This window comes from Serinus canaria, chromosome 3, assembly GCF_022539315.1.
Source record: "Serinus canaria isolate serCan28SL12 chromosome 3, serCan2020, whole genome shotgun sequence".
In the NCBI taxonomy this organism is placed as follows: domain Eukaryota; kingdom Metazoa; phylum Chordata; class Aves; order Passeriformes; family Fringillidae; genus Serinus; species Serinus canaria.
In genome coordinates this window covers 20,269,324-20,287,575 of record NC_066316.1, presented here as the reverse complement: position 1 = coordinate 20,287,575, position 18,252 = coordinate 20,269,324, and the positions used below count along the sequence as shown (strand labels likewise).

The window sequence follows — 18,252 nt, the reverse complement described above, 5'->3', positions numbered from 1 at the left end:
CCTGCTGACACTGAGTTTCCAGCAATTATAGAATAAGGTGGATGTGTGATTTGTTTTATGGCCCTGTTCATCCCTCTAAGTGTGCAAAATTTGCATGCCAAATAGGGAGATGGAAACAAACTCACTCATTTTACTCTTTTTTTCTCCTCCTATTCTCTTTGACTCAAACCCTTAAAGAATGAAAATTCACAGGAGGGGAAATATAGGTTTGCACCCTCTTTGGCCCCCAGTGCTATCTTATCCATTACTAAGGAAGCCAAGGAGGAGGAGGAGGGGAGAGGACTGGACATGCGCGCCTACCGCACATGCAGTCCCAGCAAGATAGCATCAACAGTTGTTCTCCTATTTTCACAGTGGGAAATAAGCAGGTACTAGCTGTATTGGAATAATCAGGAGGAATCTAGGTCAAAATCAAAGCAAGACTGCTCTGTCCATTTCACAAAACTCACACGCAAACACAATACCCATGTAAAAACAAAGAAGTTACTTGTAGCAGTTATTTCTGTTAGGATTGCTAAACAAGCATGCAGACATTGGCCTACCTTGAGTAAAAGACACTATTCCTTCTCTGTGACTTCTGAAAAGGCATTCAAAATCAATATAAAATTGCAATATTAGGAAATTTTATAATCATTATTTCAAAAAAGCAGACTTGAAAGGGTCTCTTGTTCATGGGTAAATCTTCAGTTAGTTTTTCTAGTACCGGTGGTTCAATCGAAAGATTCGCCAACTGCCCCCTGGAGAAAACTGAAGATCTGCATTTAAATGGAGATATAGTATTTCCAAATGCACAGTACCTGCAAGGCAGATACTGTCAAGGTTTCTTAGTGAGTGGATCTCAAATTGTATTAGGTACATTTCAGTGCCATAACTATCCCCATTTTGTAGGACTGGGGCTATTTCCATATAATTTTTTTCCTGTGTATGGGCTTTGTAATATTTGTCCTGGTAAGACAAAATTAAACCCCCATCCACAACAAAGCCCTCACATAGCAACAACAAGGAATTAAAACCTTATGCATAATTTTCTGATGGGGATGATGAAGACTGTGTTAGATGGCCTGACTGAAAATCTTAAATAATTGAAAACTCTGATGACTTAATAGAGTAGCGAGCTTGGTTTACAATGCAGCCAATTTAGAGCCATAAAAACACCGTGTAAAATGTTTATCTTGTGGTTGACCATTACATATCCTATTTATTATTCCAAAGTATTTCAACAGCATTTTTCTTCATCAATGTGGCTGCTGGCATTTAGCACCCACTCGCTAAATTCACGGGATTTTCCTGGAACAGCTTTAGGAAAAGAAAACAAAAAATTAGCAGATCACTACAAAACTGTTCCTTGCTACTATATGCAGTTTTTTTTTTTTCACATTCTGACTTGAACCAACTTCATGTGCTGCAAAATACGTTTGAAACCACCAAGGCTAAAATATAATAAATCAAAGCCATACTCGTGAAGTTAAAAAGACTGGTGCAACTACTGATCCTGCCACATCAGAGAACCAAAAAAAAAATCAAACCTCATGAATACTTTGTTGCTAATGTACATGAGTTCAAAGAGCAGTGTTCCTCTTAGGAAAACATCTTAATTTTCATATCAGAAAATCATCCTAACCTTCCAGAAAAGTTTTTACGATTATGCAAGGAAGGCGGAGAGAAGGTTTAGAGTGCAAAAGACACTCGTGATGGGTTTCAGACACGCAGGCATTAGTCCAGGCAGCCTCTTGCTGAAATTCAGGTTGCAATTGAAATGTCCCTGTAAACAAGGTTACTGCGAACGGCCCAAGATATCCTTCTCAGCAACACCTTCACCAGGAGCCCTTCAGCTGTCTACTTAGTTTGTTATACCTTATCTCACAGCCCTGACATCCTAATGCCGATTCAAATTCGGGATTCAAAATGAAAGACGAAATATCTCTAAGATCACTTAATATTGAAATACCATTGCAGTAATAAGTGGTGCCAGGCTGGAGATACGGATATAGTACTCTAGTGGTAACCTTTTAATTTCTGACAAAATACTGTGGAATAACTGTGATACTGCACAGACAGTTAATGCAATTGATTTGCTTTCCTTATTTTGATAATGAGCACACTGAATGTCGTGTTTACCTTCTCCTGCACCCAGCACATTTTTAAAGTCCTCTAAAAGGAGACTTGCCATATTCCTGTACAGACATGAAACACCTCACACCATAGAGCCCCCCTCCCCAGCACGCTGAACCCCAGCTACCCTGATGCTCCCAAGACAAGGAAGATCATAACCACATGAGTCACTTCGTCATTCTAAGTCTTTGACTATTTTCAGTGGAAATGCAATGCACGCACCATGTATAATCTAATGTAGGTTATATTGTAAACTACTCCCATTCCCAAAGTGAGGGTAGGCATGCTACACCAGAACATTTTGTCCTCTGAAATAAAACAGGGGAGTAACAATGAAATGTATCAAGCAAGTTTTGTATGTTGTATTTTAAACAGGGTAGCTAATAAATGCCTAAACTTTGGTGAGTTTTTACAAAGGGCACTTGGATTTCCCTCCCAGTCACAGACACTGATAGACTGAAGTGCGGGGGGGCGGGGGAGGAGACGGGGGGGGGGGGTTGTCGTCTGTTTTTCTGTTGTGCTATGTTTGCTGTTAGAATATCCTTAATAGTATCAAAAGAAAGGATTCCAGGGGTAGGGGTGCAGTGGGACAGGAGAACAATATAGTAGGGGAGGGAGAGAATTGCAGGAGAGAAACCCAAGCTGCTCAGTGCCTGCCTTCCCACACTACCATTCACCTTCATTTTTGTCTCCTTTATATTCTACTCATTTTTACTTGCCTCCCCCATTATTTAGTCATCTCTTAAATGCAGTCCTCTCTTTTCTGGGATCACGAAAAACATATTAACTAGAACCAGCAGACAGAGTGCATCCCCTGCAGCACTTCAAAAGGTACCTCCAGACCAGTCATTAATGACCAGGGGAAAATAAAATTTAAAATTAATTTTAAAAAATTTAAAAAGTGAAAAAAATTCCTCACCGCCAGGTCACACTCAGAACCCACAGGCAGCCGCTTCCCCAAATGCCCCCTCCTCCCCACGGCCGGCGCTGGGAAGGTCAAGTGCCTTGAGGAGCGGGCAGTGCGTGGACTTTGCACACTTTCCTTCGCCCCTCCTGATCCCGGCAGCGCGCGGCCCCGCCGCCTTTGTGTGCGCGCGTCTGCCCGCGGGTCCCGGCACGGGCGGCGCGGAGCGCGTCCCGCGTGGGGCGGCCACGCCGCCGCTCCCGCCCGGCGGCGCAGCGCCCTGACCCCCGCCCGGCGGGCAGGGCTGCCCCCGGGCCTGCTCCGCTCCCGCCGGCCGCCCGCACAAGTGTTCCAGGAAGGAGCGAGCGGCGGGGGACGGAAGGGGACGGGGACGAGGACGGGCCCCCCCGCCGGCCTCGCCCCGCGCCGCAGCCGGGACACTTCGGGGCTCCCGCGAGGGCACGGCGGGGGGGCAGGGCGGCACGGGCAGCCGCGCCACAGCCACGCGCACCCTGGCACCGGCTGGCAGGGTCCGGTCCCCCTGCTCCGCTCGCAGCCGCCGGAGCCACCCCGGGACCCCGGCCCTAAACTCTTGCTCGGCTAAAGCCTCGTCACTTTCCCGGCACTCCTGACCCTGGGCGGGAGGGGGACACACACACACAAAACCTGCGGGGTAGATCTGTCAGCAGCCAAAAAATCAGTCTCCTTCCCCTCTTCCACCCACGCCCCCCCCGCCCCCCATATTCACCAGGGCCAGTAATTCTAAATTAATTGTCCGAGAGGCGACAGCCACTGAACCCCGGGTGGCCGGTGCTGTTGTGCCGCTTTTTCCAAAGCTGGATTTTTTGGGGGTGAATGACTCTGAGCAAGTGCAATTGGCAAGGGCTGAAGGTGGAATGGGGCGGGGGGGGGGGGGTAGAGCGCTCCTGGCAGCGGCTCATCTCCAAGCACAAACATGCCCCCCATGCAATGTCAGCTGGCGGGGTGCGGGGGGTTGCGGGGTGCGAGGGCTCGCTTTACCTGGTCAGCTCAGAACCGCAGGCAGGTTAATCAGGTGAGTCGTCGGGGATTTTAAAGAAGCCGAAGCCGGTTTCTTTGCTAGGAAAGTCTACAACACCATGCAGGGACATTGCAAAATCTTTACACACGCCTCCTTTAACTGGGCTCCCGCGACCTCCGCCGGCGAAGGGGGAGCCAGCGGCGGGCGGGAGGCCGAGCGGCGCCGCGGCGACGGCACGGGGGGCGCGGGGGGCAGCGGCGGCGGCGGGCGCGGCCCGGCGGGCGGAGAGGGGCGGCGGGCGGGCGGCGGCAGCTCCGGTCCCCGCGGCCCCGGCCCCGGCGGCGTCCCCGCGCCTCCCTGCCGCCTTGGTAGCGCCGGTCCGCACTCGGCCTGACCCGGGACGTCACGGCGCCTGCCTGTGTTCCCAATGATAACTTGGCAGGAGCAGGGGGAAGCGGCCGGGTTTTTCCTGGGCTCGTTACCGGGTACGTGCACGTTTCTTTCGCATGCGGATTTTTTTTTTTTTTTTGATTTTTTGGTTTTTTTAAGGCGCAGTAACGAAAAGCCGGGACAGGAAATCCGGGGCGCGGCGGGGGCTGCCGCCCCGCGATGGTGGCGGCCGCTCGCCGGCGGGCGCGGGGGAGCGGCGGCGCGGGGCGCAGGCATGCGTTCATCTCCGTGTCTTTCATTTTACCTTCAGGGTGACATTCAGTGCCGGGCGAGCCTCGCCGGTCACCGCCACGTCCCACCTGGAAAAAACACAAACAAAACCACGAAAAAAAAACCAAAAACCAACCCAACAAGAACAACAACAAAAAAAAAGGCGACTGCCGAAAAGGGGGGATGGGTAGAGAGAAGGTGCCGGCCGCCCACGGCTGGGATGCGGGCGGCGGACGGGACACCTCGCCCAGAGGACGCGGGGACACAGGCGCCGCCAGCCGCCAGCAGGCCATGTGCCGAGCGGCCGGCGGGGGCGGGGGAACGGGCACCGCACACACAGACACACACAAAATCAGTAAATCAAAAAAAAAAGAAAAAAGAAAAGCGCCCGGAATGCCAGAGGAGGCCGGGCGAGGAGCGAGGATGCCGCACCGCTGCTGCCGTGCAGGCCCGGCGCCGCGCCCCCCCCAATCCCCTGCAAGGCTCTGCAGGGGAAGGCGGGGGAGCTCCCGGCGCACAGCGCCCCACGGCCCCGTCGGGAGCCGGGGTGCCCGGGGGGCTGCGGGCAGGGCAGCCCGGGCCGCACCGGGGCACCCGGCTGTGCAATGGCGTCGCCGCCGAGGAGAGCCAAGGGCTGGCGCAGAGCCTGGCGCGGCTCGGTGAGGGCAGCCTGAGCCATCGCTCCGCACCTCTGCTGCTGGGGCAGCCGCGCAGCTGCTCCCGAAAGCGGGAGGGTTTGCGTTAGAGCAGAGCGAGCCGGGGCCTGCGGCAGCCCCGGGGCCGCTGTGAGAGCCGAGCAGGCTGGCAGCGCTGTGCCCGGCCATGGCAGCAGCCACACGCATCCGCTGCCCTGGCTTCGTGTGCTTCGCAGAGCCAGATCCTGCCACTCTCCATGAACGCTCCCACTAAATTCCGAGGGCATTTTCACGTGTGAGACTTAACTCGCCCGCAAAAAGTATTCCCAGAACTAGGCCTCGCTTAAACTATCTATGGCAGCCTGAGTTTAAGTGCCTCCTCATCTAAAAACCAATTGTTACCCAAACATTGCATCCCAAACTGCTGCAGCAACACACCAGCTACTCTGACCGCGCAGCGTCTCCGGCAGAGCCCTGAGACAAGTTTCCCTCTTCTGTGTTGCTTTTCACACCATCTATTATAATAACAAGTTACAACATCGCCAGTGCACAGGTAACTAGCACAGCGGAGTCCGTGAAGGGATGCATGTAGCAGGACTGACACTAAATTATTTTTTGCAACTGCCTCTGTTTAGCCTTAATATTAGCATTAATACTTTCATTTTCCTCATTTAAATACAATAAAAGGGAAAATTGCCTTTACTTAATATTGTTACTAGTCAGGTTTTGCAATTCCAGTTTTTGTAAGGCGATAAAGTCAGGGAGACGTTAGTGTTCACCTTTTCTGCTGCTGGGCTTAGTGCCCTCAGCAGCAGCTATGGTGGGATCACCTACTGCAGCTGGGAAAAGAGTTGGGGAAGAAAGAAATCATTCTTGGAATATCATACAGTCCAAGCGTCATTTTCAGAAGCCTGAAATTGAAAGCACTGGGTTGTGGGTTTTTTTTTTCTTTTTAAACCCAAGCTACTCAGGATGCTTTCTGGCTTGGCTAGAAAGACAAGTTTGCTGCACGTTTCTGTTCTGGAATAATTTTGAACTGCTTTTAGTCTAAAGTCTTACCTGTCTTAACTCTACTGTCTCAGCAGAGTGTATTACTTACACATGTTTTTGGTAGACTTGAAAAGCAGTGTGTACAGCTTGATTGTTGTCTGTATTTCGCCATTCATTTTTAAGTGAGGCTCTTTTGATTGATGTGAGGAATTTGTTTGAAAGGATGAAGGGCATGGCATAGCTACCCAAGATACTGTTTAAAATTGCACCATACCTCAGCTAACAGAGATTTTTCATTGGGATTGTCGCACTTTTAAAAGCGCGTGAGTTAATCAAATTGCTATTTTTGGAATGCACTTAAAGGAACATTAAAATGCATTAATTTCATTAAAATAAATTAGCAGATAGGTAACAAACCAAGTATCAGCAAATAAGCAAGATCTCAACTATGAAGCCAAATCCAGCCCTAGTGAAATCATCTGAGTTGTGCTTGTCTACAGTACATTTAATTTGGCTTCTGCAGTCACACAGCTGACGCTTTGTTTGGTTTTCAGAGGTGTGTATATTAAAAATGTGCGAGCCATGCTGCTTCTCCAATGTGATTAACCACTGAAGTGAAATTCACCTGGTTCCCATTTAGCTCTGCTGTGCGATGCTGTCACACATGCAGTTTTTGGTGTGCATACACACCTGAGAGGCAGAGAGGTATTCCCAGCCCCTGTGTCAGCCTAAGGGATGTGAGTAGATTCTGAAGTGAGGGTGTGCTGAGGTGGATTTCAGCAGAGGCTGTTCACAAGCAGCTGCATATATATGCTCCAATTAATAGGCTGTACTGGAGTGTGCTACCATCTTTCATTACTGCTGTTACTCATGCCAGTGAGAGTAAAGGAAGGGTTGGTGTGTCTGTAATCACATATTAATTTGCTATGTAGATATGTCCTAAGAACCTCTCAGCCCAGGAAAATTATGCTGGAATAAGGTTGGATGTGAATATAAAGCAGAACTGTGTTCAAATAGTTTATTCATTCTGGAATGACTGAGTTGTTTCCTGGTTTCACTTAATCCACTTTCAAAGTGGATTAAGGTAATTCAAGAAACTGAATTCTTACACTGGCGCAGGAGTTGTCTACACATGGGTTTAATCGAACATAATTACTGCAGTGTACCTAATAAGTGTCTTGAAATAACTTTGTGTGTAGACGAGTCCAGAGTCCCACAGGTGAAAACAACAGAATTTAGTAATTTTGTATAACATGAGGTTAATTTAGCCCAACATTTGACCAACTTCTTTTCTCATGAAGCATATTTAATTCATTGCAGGTTTTTCTTCCTCAAGGAAATCCCCACAACAGAAATGTATTGATGATCAGTTTCAAGAGAACAATGCCATGTGCACTCCACTAAAAATAAACAATTTAACCAGTGTATACTCTAAATACCTTCTCAACTGCCCTAAAGAGGAGAAAAGGTTCTTTACTGGAAGAAATACCAGCTTCTCAATCATAAATATTTTGAATGGGTTGTTTCTAACAAAAGGTAAACAAACCCCAAAGCTCTGCTCTGCCCTCTGAGACACCCACGATCCATTTGACTGCATTCCATTCATAGCAATAGCACCCAGTCTGACTCAGCAATATTAGTTCCTGAAAGAGGAACCTCACAGACTCACACACAGAAGGGTTTGCAGAACAAGAGGGCCTTCAGGAGGCACCTTAAGAATAGAGAGCTAATTCATAGTTTGCTTACAGAGGTCTGAATCAGGGAGAAACTACCTAAAACCCAGGCAGCCTCTTTGCCTCTGCTCTGAATCAGGTATATTGCATCACTGGCAATACAGGAAAGTGACTGAACTGAAAATGAGAATGTATAATGTTTTGTGACCTTGTGCCAAGCACAAATTTTGTCAAATGTCGTTCAGTGTCATTTCATGCCACAGACATCCATGGAAGAGAGGTGACTCTCTAATGTGAATGAAGCCTCCTGAACTTTAAACTTAAGACTGTTTGTTGGTTTGCTTTTGCCAAAGGAGATGGTGGAGTGGAGGGGATGGAACCAAACAAAAGCTAGATGAGGTAGAAATTATGTAAACTCAGGCCGTAAAAAAGCCAATTTTTAAAAAGAAGCATAGATATAAAAGCCAAATGATACAAATTGCTGACCCTTTAAACATTGACATAGGAAAAGCCATTAAAAGCTATGAAAATGAAAAAATCCAACTTCTACTTTGTGTCAAGGACTGCAATGTGTCACACATTACAGAGGGTAACCTGGAGTCTTCCCTTACACAGATAAAGTCCCAGCTACTCTGTGTAACAGGCAAGGATGCCCACAGGATTCTCATTTTGTGATTATAAGCAGGGTTTTGCCCTCCTGTGCTTGTCTTGGTTAAGAATAAGGATAGGGAATGGATTTCACCTACAACTCCCTCATGCCAAACCTGTTTATTTAATTAAGAATAATTCTGGTAACAAAATAAGCATTGACTGAAGAAAGTAAGCACAGAGAAATATAAGCAAGAAATAAAGTACTTAAATTCTGTAGTGCTGAATGACTTTGACCATGGGTCATGATATTAAGGCTCAAATATTAAGCCTGGTATTAAACTCAGATTGAAGGCAGTGAGAGTTTTTGAGCATGTCTGATCTGAAATCCTACTTGAATAAAAAAATGAATTGGATTATTGTATACTCTGCTTCTTCTGAGAGACCTCTGAGTGTTGGATCCATCTGCAGTCTGGGGTATCCTGGCTCTCCCCCACTCCTGTCATTACAGGGGCATTACTCATCCAGAGAGGAAGGTGTCCTAAGTCCCTAAGACGATTGGCACAGCACACACAAGAGGAAATCTCAGCGCTCAGCCAATGCCAGGCAATGAAAGATCCTCTGTGGGAGTTGGTTAGTAGTGCCAATGTTTGATATTTGTCGTAACAACCACCGACTGTTTTGGTTTTTGTTCTAACAATGTGAATTATGCATTAAACATTAATACAAGTGAGTGTACTTTCTTTTGATCTTCAAGCATAATCATTTCTAATGAGAGCTTATACATGAGCATTGAAACAAATCCCTGAGTCATGTGAATTTACATTGGTTTTACTCTGTGGGAAAGATCCCACATGAGTTACTCATGTCTGTAAAACATAACATACTTAGAAGAAAAAAATGAGCTTGCATTTGTCTGTTGGAACAGAAATATCTGCGTAGACATTTGGCTTCTGCCAAAGTCAGTAATGAAACATTAAATGAAACATTAAAAAGCTAATTTATCACAGATCAGGATTTAGGGTGGGGCCCTCAACTAATGTGAGATTCAAGTCTGCTTAGAATAAGGTCACCTCTTAGTTTCTCCCATCTGGCTTCTTACAAGAGTTGAGTCTAGTATCAGAGGAATTTGAACTAGCTCTAAGTAAAGGGATCAGAATTTGGCCTGCTTGATAGAGATAAAAGTTGCCAAACTACCATCACCAAGTTATAATATGCCAATCCATGGCAGGCAAACTGTGCAGTGCTAAGTGGCACCTCTCCAAATGCCCTTGACAGCCAGTGTGGGCCAGACCCACTGTAGAACCTGCTTGGCCATGTTTAATATCTGCACTTCTTGAAACAACAGTCACAAATGGTGCATTCCATGAAAACATAAACACTGTGGATTGTGCAACTGCCAAGACAGTTATTTAAAATGCAAACAGAATTTAAGCCCTTTCCCCTTTGACACACTGCACAAATATTAAACCAACAAGCGATTAGCAGTCTGCACTAAAGCAGCCGTGCTGCGTGTGCAAGGGATGGGCAGCACACTGAGGAAGGTACAGGTGCAAAACAGTACCTGATGGGCCCCACTCCTGGGGCTGCAGGTACTCACTACAAGATTTCCAGAATGCCTCTTGCCTTTCCAAACAGACCTCAATGCCAAAGGTTGCAGGAGGCGGCTGTCAGGAAGGTATTACGTTTAATGGCAGATAGGTTCTGTCTATGATTAAGGTCATATCTGAGGAATTCTCAAAAGCCCATTAATGTATTTTATTCTTAATGTGTAAGTGCTAAAGGAGTCCTGGAAGCCAGAAATCCAGGATTACCCCACATAATTCAATGTTTTCACAGGAGGCGACAGTCATGCTCTCTGCCACTTCCCTTCTCTTGTCTGAATAACCTTAATGCTGATGGTACATCTTCAAAAGGAGAGTGGAAGCAGCCTATGCATAGAATAGTTTATAGACTGGAAGAAGAGCAAACACAAAACCCTTCATCCCTGAACTTGAATTCTCCAAGTGCTCTGTTTTATATAATGACAGAGGAACTGATATTATTGCAGTAGAGAAGAAAGCATGCAAGACACTACATTATGGAACCCCAACACTATTTGTTAATTATCTTCTCTGAGGTTGCACAACTTCACCTGGCATGTTAAGTTAAAAGATGGATAGGTTAATATTGGGTCTTAAATAATTTTGGATAGAAGGACCTCAACTCCATCCAGACCCTGCTTGAAGCCCATTGACATTATCCAGCTTTAAGAGTTCAGTGCATCTTCTGACTTTCCAGAATGCGTCAGTACATCCCCAGGCACAAACAAAAAGCTGTGCTTGCAAAGATGGGATAGATACAGGCAGAAAATGGTGTACAGAAGCATGTAGGGAGGCCTCTCTAAGCATCAGCCAGGGTGACAAAGCCTGCTGGCCCATGGGTTCCCAGGCTGTATTCACAGCCCTGGAATGCCTGCTGGGAACACTCCCCTGTAATTTAGCTCATTTGGTGTGCATTAAGGATGCTCATTTCTAGACCCCTAAGTGAAATACAATACTGAACTCATTCTTCCTCTTACACCAGCAGGCCTCAACAGATGGCCAAGAGGCCGATGGGAAGGAGAGAACACCAGTTATAATCCAGTTGTTCATGATGAAAAAATATGAGAAAAGTGAAAAGATCTTATTCCACAGACCAAGGTGTTTACTTATATTTAACTGCCTAACCTCAGTCAGAACCCTGAATTCCATTACTCTATGTGAATGTTATGGTATGGTGAAGTCTTATTTGGTAATTACCAGGTCAGAGCCACAGACTAGAAACAAGATACACAGCCAGTGAAAGCCTGGTGGAGTCATACCAGTTTATACTAACTGAGAATCCAGTCTCCAATTTTAAATTAAAAAATTGAAAAGTTGCATTTTTCCATGGCATTTGGTCATATTATACAGAGAAAAAAAAACCAAAAAACAAGAAAATAAAAAATAAAGTTGTTGCTATTTATATAACCAAGACAGAAGCAGAACCAATGTGAAATCTTTAGCAATGAAGTTCTACTTCCAAATTATTAGGTATTTCAGTATTGGTGCCGTTTGGATTACTGCTTAACTTTAGGGCAGCAAGGTAAGCTCATTTTCTTTCCTCTGTCTTTTCAGCCACCATTAGGGCTCCCTTCCCATCCTCCAGGGAGAGGGAGAGAAGTTACACAATGGGTGTTTTTCCATGGGCGGATGTCTAAATGTGAAGGGAAACAATTGAATTTTAATGACAATTTTGAGACTCTTGAAGTTAATTTCTGGGCAGTGCAGAAATTTGTGGGGCTTGCTGCTGCAAAGAGCTGCATGTTCTCCTCTCCTGATGTTAGTAGGATTACAGGTCTCAGCTTTTGGCAGAAATAACTCCCAAAATAGTAGGTCCTTCTCTCTTGCCTTCTCTCAAAAGGGAGAGCAAGAGACATGCGGCTGTCAGACCCAACCAAGTGTCAGTGCAGAGCAATGACTACAAAAAAACAGGGTTACTGCACCAGATTTACAGTGCCAGAGATGTGTTCTCATTAGGTATTTTCAGCATTATCCAGGGTGGAATGGTAAATTTGTTAGGTGCTGCACAAAACATTTAACTGGAAAAAGTTCCTGCATCCAAAAGCAGTGCAAAAATGATTGAGGAAGGAGAGTGGCAAACAATGGGATATCCTGGGAAGAAAGTACACCAATGATTGCAGCAGAGGCAGCCAGCTATGAAGGCTTTTCCTACACGCAGGGTAACAATAATTCTGCCAAGGAGGCAAGTTATTTCCTTTTTAGCTATGCTATTTCCACTGTATTGCTGAATCATGGTTTGTAAATAGCTTACAAACATTAAGTTTAAAAAGCTTTAGGAAATTTGTCATACCTAAGACAATATGTACCAATTTATCAATTTCTATAAAAATATATAATCCAGTAGGTTTTGGGGTTGTGATTGTCAGGGTGGGTTTTTTTAATGCCTTTAATAAAGAAGGGATAATTTTGGTCTTGTTTTGTCTTCTTAGAAGATTCAGCAAGGAATATAACAGGTAGTCCCAAAATCTGTATGTATCTAATTGTTGATAGCAAAGTAGGAAATAAAAGATGCTTCAAAATAGTGCCAGTCATTCAATCTGCTCTGTAGTTGGATGATAGTGTCAAGCATTTTCACCAAAAGCATGATACCCACTACAGGCGACTGTCTTTTCAATTTTGAGCTATGCAATTATAGCCCCAAACAGGTCATGGAAGGGTTCAGCCTTCTCTGTGTTACCCCTCTGGTCAGATGGCAGCTCCAGCCAGAAGGAAAGAAGAAAAGAGGACAGCCGTAGCCACCTGGCCCTGCCTTTTTGTCCAGCAAAAAGCAGGCAGGGGAGGAGGGACCTGGTACCCAGCCAGGTGTGGCAGCACTCACAAGCCAGGCTGCCAAGCTGGAGCTCATCCTCTGAATGGGATTTTGCAGAGAGAGGCACAGAGAAGGTAACATTGGGGAACTGCTTCCCTTGCAAAGATCCTGCGTCCCCATTTACCCTCTCCCATGAGACAGCCAAACGTGCCTCTTATTTGGCAGAAGGTGTTCAGCCTGGTATTGAGTATGTTACTGTGTCCACCAGCCCGCTACACGGAGTACAGAAAACATCATTCAGTTACAGGAGAATTAAAAGAAGCATTAGGGAGACTCACATTACTGACTGATACCAAACCATTTTTTCCTAACACTGTTTTTTATATACTGTACCCGGAGTTTAGCTGTGTCCATTATTTCCTTCTACTCACTTATTTCTCCAAAGGTGATTTTACTTAGGTCAAATTTTTGCACTGTACTACTGGATCCTATGGTACAGTTCATTGCTCTAGAACAATTTCACTAGTTTAGAAACTCCACCATAATGTTTTGCCCCTAGATTTCTGCTGAGAAGTAGAGGCACTAGCTCACAAAGACCCCTCCCAAGTCCTTACTGAGCCTTCCCAAGAACCTGTGTTACGCTTATCAGGCTTGCCTGCACACCTAAGTCTCCGTGCCCCTGCTCTGAACCCTTGGGACACAGGTGCTCGGTTAAGACTACAGAAAAAGGAAAAGCATGGCCATGATCAACAGTCAAGTGTTTTAATGGCTATTAATGTACAAACATATTCCTAACCTTACTTACTACAGCCAGATATATAGTAGGAGACATGGTTTGGCATGAACCAATTTATTTTTTCTTTTTAACTCCTTTGTATGAGTGATGATTTTTGAGAGATTGCTGTTGTAATGTTCAGTTGTTATGAGACTGCTGCTTCACATTTCTACCTGCGCAGATGGGATATCACATTTCTGTCTAAGTTATAAGACCACTCACAGTTAACATCCAGAAACAGTTTCCTCTATTCCAGCAGTAGTTGCCACTTCTCAGAACAATTCTTTAGGTACAAGTCCAATAGAAATGGTCCTTCGCTATTTTTTACTACAGCTCAGGTTTTCTGCCTCAGCTTTTATGCTGCTGTGAGCATGTACAAAATGGGGTGCTAGTTTTCATCCCCCTGCCCTCAGTCCAAGAAGTGCTTATGCAAGAGTAAATCTGATTTCACATAATTCTGCTCTTGCACTTAGAAATACAGGAGTTAACAGCCAAGAAGTTCTTTGGATACTGGAAAGATTAACAACTATCCTCATGCAGGTGACCACAAGGTATAAGCTGTACAGGCATTTGATGAATGAAGGGTTGCCACTAAATGAAAGTGAGTCACAAAGCCCTAGAGGAAATCATTGCAACAAGGTTTTAGGAGTTTGTGAAGGCACCATGAAATGAACACACTTTATGAGGGTACAGCATGTGTGTAGAAGGTATATGCAACCTGCTCTGTATTCTCAAAATGATCACCAACATATCATTGAGAACTTGGGCTTCTGAGAGCCATTTCTCTCTCTGTGCCTCAGTTCCCTTATATGAAAGTCAGGATTATGTCTTTGGTGCCCCTTGGATGAACAGAACAAGTTCACCTCTTAAATGTCAAGTGTTACAATCAATCACAGGTTTACCATGTCTTTTTTTGCCTAACCATTTAAAACTATTAATATCAAAATAAGCCACTCAAAAACTAGTAAAGATTGCAGAAGTCCTAGACTGTGGAACATGAATCTCAGTGATTTCAATGTGATGGATGGATGTGTTGCCAGCCTCAGGGATACGATTAGCTTCAATGTGATTTGAAAGATCTCAGAACTCCAGGGACAAATTATTTGTTCTGCATTTTCTGTTAGTTCAGGAAAGATCTATGCCAGTCCCAAAACAGTGCCTATTTTTCCCTTCCACCTTGATTATTTTCCTATGAATTCTACTTGCTACCTATCAAAAAAACTTTGGACACCAGCATTCATTCTGTGGTTGAATTTATTGTGTTTTCCCTTCTAAAGAATTATTGTTTTGAATATCGATGAAAAATTATTTGCCAGGTGATGAGTAAAGGAACTGAGATATAATCTAGTCATTATATATATAATCCAGTCTACAGGTGATCCTTTCTTACATAAATGCAGTTATGCTTAAGGTTAGATGCTACATTTTCAGTCTTTTCTTTCTTCTACCAAGACAGATAACATGGATATGGATACATAAAGTTCCTCTTTTATGTGACACTTCCTTTAAAGCAAGTTTGTCTCCTTGAGTAAATTTTTCCTTGGCTGTAATGTGATAAATACACACACACACACACACCTGTATCTGTCACAGATATCTACATTTATATATCTCACTTACTCCACTGCAAGATTTTATTACAGACTAGAAAAAGAAAAGCAAAAAGGACAAATTTCTCTACTCAGTGTTTAAGAGTAGTTGGTATCACCAAATTTAAAAGTGTAAATTCCTTTTTTTTGTTTGTACCTGAATACACCACTCACCCGAGCAGCACCTGATGTCAGAAGCAGTTTGTGTGCAGCTGCAAAATCTTTTGATTTCCAGGTGCCACTGGAAACCATCATTGGATTGCAGTATTTTTTCTGACATATGTAGAAGATTCAATCAGCCTTAAAGTATTTAACACTTTGTCGAAAGACATGTTATGAAGAACTCCAAGTGTCTTTTGAAAAAGGAGAAGTCAGTACCCTGCATCCTACTAAAATGCATACTACTCCAACATTTTTCAAGTAGGCAAGATGAATATGGAGGAAGGAGGGAAGAAAATTATTCAGAGAAAATTCAAGTTAGAAAGAGAAAAAAAAATTTCTTATTTATAGTTCATCTGTGCTATTTTAATTCCTCATTTAAAAAACTATTTTAAGTTATAAATTGCAAGCCTGTTGCAGATATCTGGCTCTTCTTGTGTGAATACAAAAGAATAAGGTAAAAAAAGAAATTAAATAGTGATTTAATTTGTTCAGAAGGCATTGAGTGATAAGTATCTGCATGGAATTACATAGCTTAGTTCGACTTGAAAATTCTCCTAACTGGAAGAAAACATGCAAGATCCTCACCCGTTTTAACAGCCGTCATAAATGGATGTTAAACTTAGCAGCAACAGTTCATTGACAGCTTCCCAAGACTGGTATCAATGTAAGAATTTGGATTTGATACGAAAAAAAAAAAAAACAATTGGAATAAACCAATCATTTTTAATGCTGAATTTGAATGAAGGTTTGAAATAGTTAAACACAATACACCAAAGATGCCACTCCTGGACATGATAACTATTTCAGGGGAGAGGGAAGAGGGCAAGCTTCCCACTGTGTGATGAAAAATGTGAAAATATTAAGTAGAAATATTTGAAGAAATTAAGGCCTGTAATTACAGCTTTCAACAAAGAAGATGATGTCAATTCTGTGTATTCCAGCAGAAGAAAACCAAAGTGCTGGCTGGGATTTCTGAGCATTTTGACGACCCAAACATTAAGAGGAAGCTATTCAAAGTCAAGAGTTTCAGCATTAACTGCAATGAAAACAGGCCACAGCCTTTATCTTAATCAGTTACTTAGAATGAACTGATACTGATTTATCATCTTTTTTGCCTCTGTGTTTTGAGCCAGAGTCACACATTACTGATATATTTTCAAAGTCCCACACATGGGCAATAACATGCAATTCTTGCAAATATTTTGAGAGAAGGGATTGCCTGTATTTTGCCAGTGCTGTACTTCAGGGTCATGAGTCACTAAGAAAATATGGAGAAATATTTATTTTTGTGCTTTGAATAAGAAGTCTTTTGTGACAGAAAATAAAAGTGTGAAAGTAGTTCCTAAGCTTATTATTACTACTCTATTTATTAAGAATGACAAACTTTGAAACAGTTGAAATACTTAGATGGAAACATGCCATTATCTCCAGTTTTTTCTGCAAATGTTCAGTCAACATCCTAATTGTACTCCTGTCCTATATGATGAAATGAGCTCCAGCATCTCCATGCATGACATAGCAGTAAGAAAAAAATCTAAATTCTATTTATTCAGCAACTGAATCTTAGCCAAAATGAACTAATATTTACTATGATTAGAGGTAATTTTACACATATAATAAGCACATAAGGCACTTGTAACATTTGAAAGCCTGAGATTTGCATTATCCTGTAGGCTCTTCTAATTTTTTTAGGTATATACCAACAGAATTAAACACAGGCATTTACAGGAAAAAAAAATTAGCTTTGCTAAGGCTGAGTTAAGCAAATTAAAAAAAATACAATATTGAAGTTGCTAATGCTCTATTCTCAACAAAATTCTTACAGTAACGTGCTCTCCTTTTCTTTCTAGCAATATGTAATGCTCTGCAGGGATGTCAAGGGGACCATTCTCTCAATTTTCCTAGCAAGCCAACATCTGCTAAATGCAGCATGACATGCTATTTACCTTTCTTGTAAACTTGAGGCTTTTCCGTTTAAGAACTGTATAAATGAATCAGTATTCATTCACACCTATGCCTAGAAGTATCCATTACAAAGCAGAGAGTGCTCATTTTTAATCTCCTCCTTATTCTGATTTTATGCCATATTCCTCTGCACTGATGCTCTTTGGAATTGCCCTAGATACATTAACAAATGCAAGGAAAGTAAAACCAAAAATAATGGCGATGTTCCCCTCATTTTCTGCAAGTATTTCTTGGCAAAGTTGATAAAAATGCAGAGGTAAAAGGTCTTGCCTTACATCTCTTTTAAACTCAGTAGTTTACCAAACTGGTACAAAACAGAAGTTTTGTCTTCTGCTCCAAAAATCCCAAGCTATATATTTAGATTTGCCTTCTAAAATCCTGATCAATATTTAGTAACTTGTATTTGATGGCAGAATTTCCAAGGGAAATAGTAGGGGGTTGTCTGTTTTGTTTTGATTTTTTAAATTGTATATACATTTCTCATCTGCTGAAAGGAAATCAACCTACGTCAGCAAAAAGCACAGGTGAAAAGACTAATTAACATGAAAAAATGCAACCACCCTTTCTTTAGTGAATGCTCTTGAATCAAAGTAATTTTTCTCATGCTGCAGAAACCCTCTATTTGAACGAGCACCCACTAATGTCACTTGTCCCTCTAACTGTCATCATTACTGAGACAGAAGCAGCCTTTGTTGATCACACACAGCATTCTCTAAAATCCATTTTTCCAATTAGGTTTTTATTCTCCTTCTCCTCCGTCTGCTTTTATTTAGTTTTGAGCACAATTGCAGCTGTACCTGGGTCAACTTGTGGCAGTAAGGCATTTGCAGAAGCTGTTGCTCTCAGTAACGTTGGCTATTACTGATT

The 18,252-nt window shown here is 43.4% G+C and overlaps 1 protein-coding gene and 1 long non-coding RNA gene across 14 annotated transcripts in view; one reads left to right on the top strand and one right to left on the bottom strand.

Moving 5' to 3' along the window:
- Window positions 1–18,252, bottom strand: part of ESRRG (estrogen related receptor gamma) — a 393,435-nt gene that overhangs the window by 370,091 nt on the left and 5,092 nt on the right. For 7 of the 12 annotated variants that reach the window (XM_050972136.1, XM_050972138.1, XM_050972137.1 and 4 more), the window contains exon 1: window positions 4,037–4,182. The exons of 4 other annotated variants lie outside the window; for them this stretch is intronic. The gene's annotated coding sequence lies outside the window, so the exon portion shown is untranslated. Of the gene's footprint in view, window positions 1–4,036; window positions 4,183–4,710; window positions 4,799–18,252 lie in introns of those variants that run through there. One more of the 12 variants, XM_030235292.2, reaches the window with a different exon arrangement.
- Window positions 4,354–9,300, top strand: LOC127059374 (uncharacterized). 2 transcript variants are annotated; one of them, XR_007777080.1, is made up of 3 exons: window positions 4,367–4,501; window positions 4,717–7,837; window positions 9,074–9,300. It is a non-coding gene; the product is annotated as an uncharacterized LOC127059374 (long non-coding RNA). The 2 variants fall into 2 exon arrangements; XR_007777079.1 differs by having other exon boundaries at window positions 4,354–4,501; window positions 4,717–9,300.